We start from the raw sequence: 14,150 nt of genomic DNA on the forward strand, positions 1-14,150 counted from the left end.
CATGCCAACAAGGCACCTGGTCTTTTTTCCCATATTGCTTGAATCCAGTCAATGACGAGGTCACTGTTCATACACGAGTTATCTTCCACTCACACAACAATTCCTGGGGGAAGTGGTGTACTCGGTAGAGTCTTGCGCTTGAATATTACATACAGGCGCAGTTTGGTGCCGTCGGCCAAAGCACACATCACTGTGCAGCGCAGCTTGGTGTTGCCGCTAGTCAGCACACTAACAGATTTTGCGCCCTTTTTTTCCAGGGTTGTGTCCATGGGCATCTCGTAATATACTGGCGTTTGGTCAGCATTTCCCAGCTGAGATAGCAAATAGTTGCGCTCTTTCCTCAGTCCGATGACGTAACGTAGAAAGTTGAGCAGCTTCTCCTCGTAAGCGTCGGGAAGCCGCTGGCACATGGTATTTCGCCGCCGCATCGAAAATCCATTCCTGGCCATAAAGCGCTGCAGCCATTCGCGGCTTGCATAAAACTCGCGTGAAATATTCATTTCCTGGGCCAGCTTCAGGGCTTGCATCTGCGCCATCTCTGTAGACACAGCGTGGCCACGACTCCTCTGCTCCTCAATGAATTTGGCAAGCTGCGTCTCGAGGTGAGGGTACACGCCAGTCTTCGGGCCGCGAAACGCTCTTCTGTCCTTGTGCGCAGCTTCAAGAGTCTTTTTTTCTTCCGCCAGTCGCAAATGCAAGATTCGTCGACATCGTTCTTTCTTGCAGCAGCTCTGTTGCCGATTTGTTCAGCAGCAGTGACGATCCTGAGTTTCTCCTTTGCCGTGAATGATTGCCGCCGAGACACACTCATGATGCCTAAACAAGGCTGGCCAACTGTGCAAACTGGGCGTACAAGAAACTGCACCTTACTCAAGGCCCATCAACGTCTGAACAAAGCGTATGCAAAGCGTGCGAAAAGCGTGGCTGGCGTGGCGCTATAGACTAAACAGACTATAGATGTGGATTTGGCTATGAGCTGCGTTGACCTCTTGTTGGCTGGATGGATGGATGGATGATAGTGGCTTAGCCCTTTGTAACGGGCGGTGGCTTGCACCCCCTAGCCTAAGATTCCCCCCCCTTTTTTTCCCCCTTAATTTTGTTCGTATTGTGAACTGTAATTTGTCCCTCTTTTATAGACTCGCTCGTCCCTAGCCCTTTTCCACCAATCTTCCAACCTACTCTTTGTCACCATTACCCTTCTCTCATCCACCCGTTCGTCCTCCCCTGCAAATCCCAGGGCACCCTCTATATCTATCGCCGCGTCTTCGGCAATGTCCGGGCGAAGTGTTCTGCATCGCAAAACGATGTGCTCCGTGGTCTCTGCTTCCACGTGGTCTTCTTCCAGTCCATACTGGCCTTCGGTGGTCAAAAGGATGGTGCAATATTAAGAGGAGATGCTACTCGAAAAAAAAATATTTTTAATAAGCCACCCAGAACAATGAAATTTGGTGTCCTTAAACTGTATTTCCTGAGTTTTTCAGAACACTAATTGGTTTTCTTGTAGCGCGCATACTTTTTGCTCAGTGCTGCTAAACAAGCATAAAACAAAGGCCTTTTGTGCACATGCTTTTGCATAGAAAATTTTCACTGGGAATGAAGAGCAGTAGTTTATTTTGTAGCTTGCTAATTTTAAAATCCAGATAACTAGCACCAATTTGGACATGAAAGTTCCTAGTACGGTAAAAAAATTATGATGTTATCCTTTTATTCTGGGGGATCATTACTGTTATATCAAACCTCTATAAACTAATATTTTGGATACTGAAATTCTGAATAGATATCTGCAAGCTACACATTCTAAAGAGTATGTGTGCCAAGTTTCATTGTGATACGACAAATATCAGTACAAAAAACCCTGTGCGCAAACTTGGAAATTTGCTCAAACTGCAAAAGGAGAAAAATGCATTTCAAAAGTTCTGTATTCAATAAAATGCGATTGAAACTGCATGAAATTTGGCATGGAAGGTCATGGGCTGCACAGCAATCATCCCCTACCACTAGAACGCCCCAGCGTCATAGGTTAGTCCTTCATGGTCCTTGCGAGCAGTGTCCTCCATTCGAGCCTTCCTCTCCATGCTACGGCGGTGAACGCGTGCCTCAGCAGTTTGTGTGTAGACATCTTTTTTATGCGCGTCCCATCACGGGAGTCACTGAGCACAAGGCGTCCCTTAGATGGAAAAATGCCAAGCTCTTCCAGGACCCGCTCGAAGCTTGTGTGTCCCCTGTTGAACCACAAGACCGCAAGGGCTGTGGCAGTTTCAACAGCAGTCCGAGACGCAAACCTCGTTTTTGGGCACAGCAACCATATTTTGCTGTTCAGACTCTCTGCAGAGTTTTGCGTCTTGCCTCGAACACAACGAACCAGCAGTTTTTCCTCTGTAAGCCACTTATATATTGGCAGCAATGCCTTCCCTTGGGCTTTTGTCAAGAGGGGTGTGTGGTCTGGTGGCGGCTGTCCAAGGGCTTCCGCTCGCCTGTGCTTACACCACAATGTAGCACCCTCTGGGCAATACCTGTGGCTACTAGCCCCATTGCTAGAGCACAAATGCAGATACGATGCCCAAATGCTGCAGTACATAGCATGAACATCACCCCTGTTGTTGGTTATTGCTATTTGATAGTATGCCTGCAGTTTCTGTATCGTGGGGTCCTTCAGCTTCTCTCCGCGCGGAAGTGGTGTCTTCAGTTGCCGAAGGGCTGTCCCTAGGCGCTTTGCAACATGGTTAGTGCAGTCCTCTTTCTCTATGGTTGTGGCACCATACACCTGAGCCTCGGATACAGCAGTATGTGCTTTACTGTCTCCATCACTCAAAAATGTTGTGAAGCGTAGTGGTGTCTCATACAGCGGCGTTCTCTGCCAAATGCGAAGTGCTGCCTCCTTTTCCATGGCATGCGACGAGCACTCCACATTTTTTTCGCACACGGGACGGTGGAACGCCTGCCAAATCTCCTCTTCATTGCTCAATATTTTGTGCCGACTGCATGCCAAGCAATAATTTGACAACACTTCAAAATCGAGGCACAGTCCACTGTTGAGGGACACAACAGTACCCACACCATTCTGACTCTTATGGCCCCTCTTTTGCCATGTGCCATCGTACATAACAGCGGCGTCTACACCGCCGACTCCTGCCTCGATCTCGCGGGCAGTCTTCATATTTTGCGCGGCAGCGTTCATGGCCGCGGAATGCACTTTTTTTGCGATGCCATGAAATGTCTTCTGGTGCATCGGTTTTGAAAGACCGATAATGGCGCAAAACTGCACAAGTTGATCGTAGCCAGCACCGATTGCGCGGGCGGCTACCACTGCTTTTACATTTGTAGCAAAGGCGTCGCACGAGCTCCCGCTGTCGTAGCTTCGTTCCGCGCTTCCGTCTTCGCTTGCCGCCGCACGCCTCGAGCCGCCGTCTCCGCTTGCCGCCGCACGCCTCGAGGTGTACGATGCAGACAGAACAGATTCGAGACACTCACGGTTTCCACAACAAAGTTCGAGGAACGACGAAAGTCCCTTGCGTTTTTGAAGCGACTCGCTGACGAAGAGTTGGCTCTCGCCACAAGCAGGACACGTCGCGCCTTGCACGAGTAGCATCAGCACATCGATGTCACACACTACCGCACTGGCAGAGCTATCACTCGCTCTTTCTTCGTTTTCGAAGTCCAATCTTCCTTTCAGGAGCACTAACAAAGTTCAAGGTAGAGTCGATCTCCTCGGCGCCGATGCTGTCGTTAGGCCTAGTAGGTTCCGGGCAGCTTTTCTTGCGTATCGTCGGCGTCGACCTGCACCTCCTTCCTTTGAATTTAAATTTAGTATGAAACTTCTGCATGCGAGTACTGCGCTTTTTCGGACTGACCATGATCGCAAAACTGAAAAAACGCAGAAGTGACGGTGTGGCAGTCTCGCAATGCTTGCGAGCGGCAGAACACAGTGGAACCAGGGGGTAGGCTTCACTGCACAAACTGGTCACCCGCAGCCAATGGCGTCGTCAGAATCGCACCACGTGATCAAAAAACACGCAAGAAAGGTTGCGGAACGCGCTTTTTTTAATTATTTCTAGTGAAAATACGAAACTGGTGGCCGTTGCACATGCGAGAATAAGTCTGGGCCTATCTCCGTCAAGCGACCGCCATGGCGTGCGGAGAAGCTGCCGTGCACGGCAGGCGCGCAAAGATGGGCAACTTGCGAGGCAACTTTCGGTTTCTCCGTCGACCACGACTCATACAAACGTATTTTTTACTAATTTCTGGTGCAGATATCACTTTCATTTTTCTAGATAAGGTAGCTGAATGCCTAAAAATTCCGAAATAAAAAAAAATCGAAAAACTGAAAAAAAAAAACCTAATTTTTTCGACCCGCATCTCCCCTTAATTTGCACTGCAACACACGTGGATGTCGATGTGAATGCGGACTGCACGGCAGGCCGCGCGTTGCCGTGAAGCCGACCCGCCGAACCCCCCTTCTCCAGAATATTCGCGTATTACCCGCACCCCCACATTTTAAACACTTTTCTTTTTCAATTTTTGGTGCTGGTTATATGCGAGTAAATACGGTATATCACAGCAAAATGAAACGACCTCACTGCTATAATAACATTCAGTAGGATTTGGCAATACTGCACGCGTTAAGAGCATTGAACGCATGCAGTACTCACCTACTGCCCATTTGAGGAACACTAATGATTCAACTAGCTTCGTGATGAGAAAAATTGTCGATTAAATTGGTGCCTCGCGTGTCGCGAAATATAATGCACCGTTGTTAGGGCGATGCCGTTGAACGCATCTGTAGAGAAACAAAGGTCTGCAGTCGCGTTTCGGTACTTGCCTATTTACGAAAACGAACGACAAGCAACTGATGGGTTTATTTGTCCTTTGTTTATTCTTTGAAGTGCATAACACCGAGATCCACTGTGAAGCATGCATCTAAAAGGCTCGCACTGCTAGCAATGTAAAAAGTTAAGTGGCTGCAATTGTTCTGTAGGCGGAAATGATCAGTTCCCTACAATGTGAGAGCGTGGGGGAGGATTGTCATACTTTAAATCATCATCATCATCATCAGCCTGATTATACCCACTGCAGGGCGAAGGCCTCTCCCATATCTCTCCACTTAACCCGGTTCTGTGCTAGCTGCATCCACTTGACCCCTGCGAACTTCTTAATCTCATCCGCCCACCTAACTTTCTGCCGCCCCCTGCTACGCTTTCCTTCCCTTGGAATCCAGTTTGTTACCCTCAGCGACCATCGGTTATCCTCTCTTCGCACTACATGTCCTGCCCATGTCCATTTCTTCTTCTTAATTTCCACTAGAATGTCGTTAACTTGCGTTATTTCTCTGACCCACTCTGCACGCTTTCTATCTCTTAATGTTACCCCTACCATTTTTCGTTCCATAGCCCTCTGGGTTGTCCTCAACTTAAGTAGAACTCTCTTGGTTAGCCTCCACGTTTCAGCCCCATAGGTGAGTACAGGCAAGATGCAACTGTTGTATACTTTCCTCTTGAGCGATACCGGTAAGCTGCTAGTCATAATCTGCGAGTACTTGCCAAATGCGCTCCATCCCAATCTTATTCTTCTTGTTATTTCCTTTTCATGGTCCGGATCTGCGGTTACTACCTGTCCTAAGTAGTTATATTCGCCTACTACTTCCAGTATTTCGCTACCTAATGTAAACTCCTGTTCCTTCCCGAGGCTGTTGAACATTACCTTAGTCTTCTGCATATTGATTTTCAAGCCTACCTTTCTACTTTTCCTGTCTAGGTCATCAATCATTATTTGCAGTTCATCTCCCGAGTTGCTTAGCAAGGCAATGTCATCAGCAAATCGCAGATTACTGAGGTATTCTCCATCTACCCTTATCCCTAACTGCTCCCATTCCAAGTCTCTGAATACTTCCTCTAAACAAGCTGTGAATAGTACTGGGGAGATTGTGTCTCCTTGCCTAACACCTTTCTTTATGGGAATTTTGTTACTTTCTTTATGCAGAACTATGGTTGCTGTGCAGCCACTATATATATCTTCCAGCACTTTCACGTACGGCTCGTCTACCCCCTGATTTCGCAATGCCTGCATCACCGCCGAGGTTTCAACTGAGTCAAATGCTTTTTCGTAATCAATGAATGCTATGTATAAGGGCTGATTATATTCCGAGCATTTTTCTATCACCTGATTGATGGCATGTATATGATCGATAGTAGAGTACCGTTTCCGAAACCCTGCTTGATCCTTTGCTTGATTGCAGTCTAAGGTTGTCCTGATTCTATTAGCGATTACCTTAGTAAATACCTTATACGTAACAGACAGTAAGCTGATTGGTCTGTAATTTTTAAGGTCCTTAGAGTCCCCTTTCTTGTGAATGAGGATAATGTTTGCATTCTTCCATGCTTCCGGTACCGTCGATGACACCAGGCACTGCGTATACAGGGTGGCCAGTTTTTCTAGCACGATATCCCCCCCGTCCTTCAGCAAATCTGTAGTTATCCGATCCTCTCCAGCTGATTTCCCCCTTTTCATAGTTTCTAGTGCTTTCTTGACCTCGTCCTTCGTCACTGGTGGAACGTCTGACTGTTTTTCCCTATCGCCAATCTCATTACGGTCCTGACTACTTTGGCTACTGTAGAGATCTGTATAGAACTCCTCGGCTACTTTGACTATCTTTTCCATATTAGTGATGACGTTGCCCGCCTTGTCCCTTATCGCATACATCTGGTTTTTGCCTATGCCCAATTTCTTCTTTACCGCTTTAAGGCTTCCCCCGTTCTTTACAGCATGCTCAATTTTCTCCATGTTATACTTCCTTATATCGGCCACCTTGCGCTTATTGATTAGCTTTGATATCTCGGCCAATTCGATCTGGTCTGTTGGATTGGAAGCTTTCATACTCTGCCGTTTCTTAATCAAATCTTTCGTCTCCTTAGACAGCTTACCGGTATCCTCTCTAACTATCCTACCGCCTACTTCTACCGCGCACTCAGTAATGATATCTCTGAAATTATTATTCCTTGCCTCTAGGGTAATGTCGCCATCCTCAGTTAGAGCTGAATACCTATTCTGTAGCGAGATCCTGAACTCTTCTGCCCTCCCCCTCACCGCTAATTCGTTGATGGGTTTCTTTCTTACTAATCTATTGCGTTCCTTCTTCAGATTTAGGCTAATTCGGGACCTCACCATCCTGTGGTCACTACATCGAACTTTCCCGATTACCTCTACATCCTGCACAATGGCGGGGGTTGAACACATTATGAAGTCGATTTCATTTTTAGTCTCTCCGTTAGGACTTTTCCATGTCTATTTCCGGTACTTGCGTTTGCTGAAGAAAGTACTCATGATTCGTAAGTTATTGCGCTCTGCAAACTCAACTAGTAACTCCCCCCTGCTATTCCTAGAACCAATGCCATAGTCACCTACTGCCTTGCCTCCTGCCTGTTTTTTCCCTACCTTGGCATTAAAGTCGCATATTAGTACAGTATACTGCGTCTTTACTTTTCGCATTGCCGATTCTACATCTTCATAGAAGCTTTCAACTGCCTGGTCATCATAACTACATGTAGGTGCATAGGCCTGTACAACCTTCAGTTTATACCGCTTATTAAGCCTAATTACGATGCCTGCAACCCTCTCATTAATACTATAGAATTCGTCTATATTACCCGCTATATACTTATTGACAAGGAAACCTACTCCTAGTTGTCGCCTCTCTGGTAAACCTCGATAACACAGTACATGCCCTTCCTTCAGTACAGTATATGCCTCATTCGGCCTCCTAACCTCACTAAGCCCTATGACATCCCATTTCATGCCCTCTAGTTCCTCTAACAGCACTGCTAAACTAGCTTCACTAGCTAGGGTTCTAGCATTAAACGTTGCCAGGGTCAGTTTCCAATGGCGGCCTGTCCAGCGGAGCCAGGCTTTCTTAGCACCCCCTGCTGCGTCACAGGTCTGACCGCCGCCGTGGTCAGTTGTTCCGCAGCCGCTGGTGACTGAGGGCCGGGGTTTTATGGAGCTTATCATAGGAGGTTGTGGCCAATTACTGCACCAGGGTGGCCAACTCCTGTTCTGGTGAGGGAGTGCGTTGCCGGAGGTGTTCATCGGCATCAGGTCGCACCCCAAACTTTGCAGTTTTGGCACGGGCCGTCGTGGAAGCGCAGGCCGGGTCCGGGACATGTAATCATTGCCGATGGGCTTGGAACCATGGGCCCGGGATGGTCTTCAAACGTGGGCCAGGGAAGGGGCTGGAAAATCCAACCCGTGCAGGGCTCTAGTAAGGAGTGTAAGAAACTTTCTGTACCGAAGCCGCAGCAGATGTGCCAGGGTTGTTCATGGCGCGCACACCAGTCAGTTCGATCGCACCCGTCCGTGCCTCGTTTACCACAACAAAAGCCACGGCACCAAACCGCCGCCGCGGCACCGGCGGCAACCTCAGCTTATTCTAAATCAGCTTATTCTAAATCCGCGCTCTCTATTTTAAGAGTCAAGAATGAAATACATCGAAGGATGGGGTTATTATCGGCGACGGTTAATGAAAAAAAAAATCAGTACAAACTTTAAATAACAAAGTTGCTATGCTTTGTTCCTTGCACAGAATGAAAATTGCCTCAGGCACCATCTAACGGGGGGATGTGTGTGGTTATACACTGACGTATCCCCCTTTCCACCCGCCCCGTGTGCCGGCTGCTACTGGAGATCGGCTTATCTATACTATTTCGTGCCCAAATAAATGACTTCAGCAATCATGGTCAGTTATCAGCATGCGTGCCTTATAACAACCATTCATATTGAGGCAGCTAGATCGTACAGCACGATAATTATAATAGGCAAGTTCTTGATTGAATATGAAGAATATCCACCTATTAATTCGTAGGTGTCGTAAAACGAATATCGCATGAATATTATCAGCTGTACTTCAGCCAACGAACTAAATCATCCAGCTTAAAAACAAAAAGCTTCTTTTATTCGAAACAAACAACGAACGAATGAATTCTCTAATTGTGGATCGTTTTTCAATCACAGCTCATTTACTGACCTATTGAAAAATTGTTGAACGGTCACTAGGTGAGTTGCGATAGTTTAATGCAGGATTGAAAGCATGCCGGTTAAGGCAGTGCGCGACTCTGCAATTCCGACAAAATACTGCGTATTCGGATAGGTTGCAAACTCTCTCGGTTTGTCATCTAGATGATCGCAATATGCATATCGGGATGCCACTTACATTTGCCCTTTGTTGACTTTAAGTTGCCATCCGTCTTGCAATGGCCCCACTCACGCCCAGTTCTAAAAGGCACCCTTCGCAAAACGTTCTCATCAGGTTGCGCTATTGATAAACGCGAATAAACAGAACTTTATATGTACAGGTGTGCACATAAGTAAACGGAGCACGCTATTCTGTTCAAATTAAAATCACGCATTCTACACTGGATATAAGAAAACAATATTTGTCCTAGTGAAAAGGCACTGGCGTAGTTTGTACCGGATCGCACATACCACGACTGCGAATTTCACTTATCGAACGCATGAAAAATAATAGAAGAAAAAGCGTGCTCTGTTTACTTTTGTCCGCAGGGGTACGATACGACACGACAGAAGCCACGTTATGAAGTGCAGTGAGCAGCGCTCAAACGAGAAGCTCAACAATCCTCCGTACTCATCCAGTCTCCTGAATTGAGCTGAGTTCTACCGCCACTGTGTTTTGTACAGCTGCAGTGAAATACAGTACAGAGCAATCTTTTTATCGTAACAGAGCACTTCTGAACGCAGCAGCATGCCTTTGGTTTCGCGATAAAATACACTCTTCAGCACCTCCAGCCGCGGCAGTCTTAGCCGTACTAAGGTAGTGGCGTGACGGCCACTAGGCGGCGCTGGCGGCATGCGGAAAACTCCAGCGCAGGTTCCCTAATGAGAGTGATGTGAGTGAAATATATAAAAAGTGAGTCCTCCATGGCACTGCCAAGTGTGCCCAGCACTAGTCATCACTACAAGACCATGTGCTATACCCCAGCTGATCTGCTCGGTTCCAAACCAAGAGCCCGATTTCTCTTTACAACTGCTCTAGCTATGACTGCTGCGAGTGCGCACAACACAGCCCTCTACCATTGTGTCCCTCATATGCTGAGTCGCTTTGGGATATTAATTGCATAAACCATGGCAACACCGCAATAACTAAGCAAACTTCTAGCACTTGCCACTTTAAGGGGAGACGCTCCTCGTAAAAACTTTTTTTTTAATAATGAAGTTAGAAGGCTGAAATTCACACAGCTGGTATAAATTGAGCTCCTGTTTCTATATATGTAATCAGTTTTTTGATAGCTATAGTACAATTTATATGCTCTATGAAATTTATAATTATCACCTTTCTTGTGCACACAATTTTTGTTAGTAATTATTATGACAGAGCATTTTAAAATACCCTGTGTAGTTCATTAGAAGCCACAGAGTGTTGAAATCTAGGTGAAATAATTTTTATCTGCATCTTCTTTAACAAAATAATTTTTTGAAATTAGGGTGTCATTTTCTTTTGTTAGTCAGTACTTTGTTATGAAATTATAATAAATATATGGTGAGACTAGATATATAAACAAGATTTCAGCACTCTATACACTCCAAGGAACGTCTGTGCAGAATTTCATTGTGATCCAAGAACTACAAGAGGAAAAAATTGTGTGCACAAACTTCAAAAATGGGCAAAAACACCAATTTGAGAAAAACGCAATTGAAAGTTTATTTGCATGTGAATGCCAAAGTTCTCGCTCATATCACTTCAAACTTGGTGCAAATGTAGCTCAAAGTGTTCACTACTGCACTAAAACTCTAGAATTCCCCTGCTGCATATGTTTTGCCCTCACGGTTCTTGCGAACTGAGTCCTCCGTACGGGCTCGCTTCACCTGGCTGCAGCGATGAGACTGCGCTTCAGCAGTCAGCTTGGTCGACATCTTCTTGATCCTTTTTTGGTCGCTTTCCAAGCTGAGTCTGATCAGCTGCTTTGAAGGGAGGACACCCAGTTCTTCCAGCACTTTTTCAAAGCTGGAGTGACCCCTATTAAACCACAGCACTGCAATGGCGGTGGCAGTCTCCACTGCAGTCCTTGAGGCAAACCGAGTCTTTGGACACAACATCCAAATCTTGCTGTTCAGGGATTCAGCAGCATTCTGAGTTTTCCCTTGCAAACAGCGGGCAAGCAGTTTGGCATCTGTCAAACGTTTGTAAATTGGCAGCACTGCCTTTCCTTGCGCTTTGGTCAGGAGGGGTTGTGGTTTGGAGCTGGTTCTCCCAGAGCTTGGGCTCTCCTTTGCTTGCACCACGACTCGTTCCCATCAGGGCAAAACTTGTGGCTGTTCGCTTCATTGGTGGAGCACGAATGGAAGTAGGATGCCCAGATTGCACAGAACATGCCCCTTACATTGCCCCGGTTGCTTGTTATTGCGATTTTATAATAGTTTTGTAGCTTTTGAATTGACTTGTCAGTGAGCTTCTGTCCACGTGGGAGCGGCGTCTTCAGCTTTCTTAGGGCGGTACCAAGACGTTTGGCAACGTGGTTGGTACAGTCTTCTTTGGTAACTTCCTTCGACCCATAAACCTGCGCTTCACAGACTGCAGCATATTCCTTGCTGTCGCCGTCACTAAGGAATGTTGTAAACTGCATGTTGTACGACTGCATCCTGCTCCAGATGTGTAGCGCTGCTTCACTTTCCATTGCATGTGACGTGCAGTCCACATTTTTTTCACACACAGGAGAATGGAATGCACACCATGCTTCCTCCTCTTCATCATCAAGTACTTTGTGGCTGCTACAACCTTGACAGTAGTTTGTCAGCACCTCAAAATCTAGGCAGAGGCCAGTGTCCACAGAAATGGCAGTGCCAACACCATTGTGGCTCTTGTGGCCGCGCTTCTGCCAGGTCCCATCAAACATTACAGCGACGTCAGTGTGGTCAGCTTGCAATGCAGTGATTCGCCTCGCTTCTGCAAGGTTGTCGGAGGCTGCTTTAGTGGCTGCAATATGCACTTTCTTCGCAATGTTGTGGAATGTCTTGTGGTGCAGTGGCTTTGCTAACCCGCGTCTCCCCTTAATGCAGGCTATGAGACATTTACAAGGAATGGATCAGTACACTGCACTATCGTCTGCATTTAGACCACAATACCTATCATATGCTTGTCATTTTTTAGATGAACTACAGTGATTTATCTTTGCAGTGGTTCTAACAGCCAAGATTTGCTATAAATACTCAGTTCATGAGTTGAGTATGCTCGTCACGCAGCTAAAACAACTATCTTCTGTTTTCATTTCGGTGCTGTGCTCACCACGAAACCAGCAGGTCACAGTGTGAATTTAGCACCACCTGCACTGTCACCTGGTCACACCATCCGCTGGCACAGGGGTATGGGGAGCAAACAGTGAGGCCATTGCACCTGTTATGGCGGCAAAGAGCTTAACTCTGAGAAAAGGTTTCACCGCTCCGAGAGGTTACAAAGGCCTTAGGAAAGAATGCATTCCCCTCTAGAGAGTTGCTGTGGCTATAGCAACTAGCCAAACAGACTGCTTCGTTTGGCTGTTGCATAGCATTAACACATCATGGGAGAATCGGAGAATACTGCTGAGTATTTGCATGTAACTGTTTAACATAGTTTGTCTATGAAAGTTCTGAATTTGCTTTTTCAATCACAGCAGTAGAAGTTGCACATCAAAAATCCCTTGTTTCTTTGCAGCTTCTGCATAAGTGAGTAGATTGAACATAGAGCACAGCGATGATGAACATGCACAAGCTGAACAAGTTGCATCATGATACACATTCCTAACAAAACAAGCTGGTGTTTTGCCTTCAGAGCTATGCATAAGGTGAAAAAGGCACAAAAAGGAAGCAGAATGCAGACAAGATATGATTCATGTTACAAATTTGAAGAGAATCAAACCAAAGCTTAGCAAGCAGCACCTGACATAACAATGAGAAGATGAACTGACGTGGTGACTTGTGCCATGAGACATAAAAATGCAGTTTCAACAATAGTCACCGCTTTGGGAGATGGTCGAATGTTACAGTATCAATGCACACGTTACAACATTAAGTAAAATTTCCACCACAAGCATTTTACAAAAATGAGTAACATTGGACACATTACGTAACGAAACGAAACACCTAACATGTGCTTCAACTGTGGGGCATATAATCACAAGGCGTCAAGCTGCCTCTTCTCTTTGCGATGTATCAGGTGTGGAGGTCCCCACTGTCAGAGCGAATGTACCTCCTCCACACTGTTCTGCATTTACTGCAAAGGACCTCACCGTGTCACCGACCCTGCATGCCCTAGCTGGCAGTCTGAGAGCAGGATCACTGCTGCACTACGGGGAGTCAGCAACCCCCTAATCCGCACACTTTTTTGTAATTATCGTCACCGATACTCACACCATACTTCAATGTAGTTTATTCTTGGCTATTAAGATAGAGCTTACATTTAGACTAAGATTTAATGTATGGCATCTCTCCCCCACGCTCTTACATTGTAGAGTACCGATAATTTCCACCCAACGTTTATCAACAGGACACTTGCCGTCACTTAACCGTTTATAGTGCTAGCAGTATGACCCTTTAATTGCACGCTTCACCGCGGATCTCTGGGTTACTCGCTTGCAATGTCGTTCATTGTTGTAAACAAGCAGGTGTCATATCTCGACTGCAGATTTTTGTTTCTCTACAGTTGCTTTGAATGCCGTCGCCCTCAAAAACGGTGAATTATATTTCACGACACAGGAGGCAGCACTTTAGTCAAATTTTCTCATCATGAAGCTAGTTGAATCATTACTGTTCCTCAAAACGGTAGTAGGTAAGTATTGCACGCATTCAATATGCACCTAACGTGCTCAGTATTGCCAAATAATACCGAATGTCAATGGCAGAGAGTTCGTTCCATTTTGTGATATTGCCACCTGCGTTGCGCCGCGCGACTGCTGTGCTTGGTGCCAACGACAACGAAGCGGTTGTTGGCTCTAGAGGCGCGTTGGGGCTGGACTCTGTTATTGGAACTAGAAGCAGACTTTATTCTCGGGTCCTCGTCTACGTGTACCTTCACGGCTCCCTTTGGCTTGAGTCGATACAATATATATACCCTTCACTAGCGATGCCTCATCGCAGGTGAACCTTATTTGCTAGAAAGTGTACATGTAATACAC

The 14,150-nt window shown here is 46.2% G+C and overlaps 2 pseudogenes; both read right to left on the reverse strand.

The window, feature by feature from the left end:
- Positions 1 to 1,900: 1,900 nt before the first annotated feature.
- On the reverse strand, positions 1,901 to 3,854 carry LOC146174594 (uncharacterized; annotated as a pseudogene).
- Positions 3,855 to 10,794: 6,940 nt separating this feature from the next.
- Positions 10,795 to 11,758, reverse strand: LOC146174595 (uncharacterized; annotated as a pseudogene).
- Positions 11,759 to 14,150: the final 2,392 nt, after the last annotated feature.

Source organism: Amblyomma maculatum, chromosome 11, assembly GCF_055883805.1.
Source record: "Amblyomma maculatum isolate TAMU_Amacu chromosome 11, ASM5588380v1, whole genome shotgun sequence".
NCBI lineage: Eukaryota > Metazoa > Arthropoda > Arachnida > Ixodida > Ixodidae > Amblyomma > Amblyomma maculatum.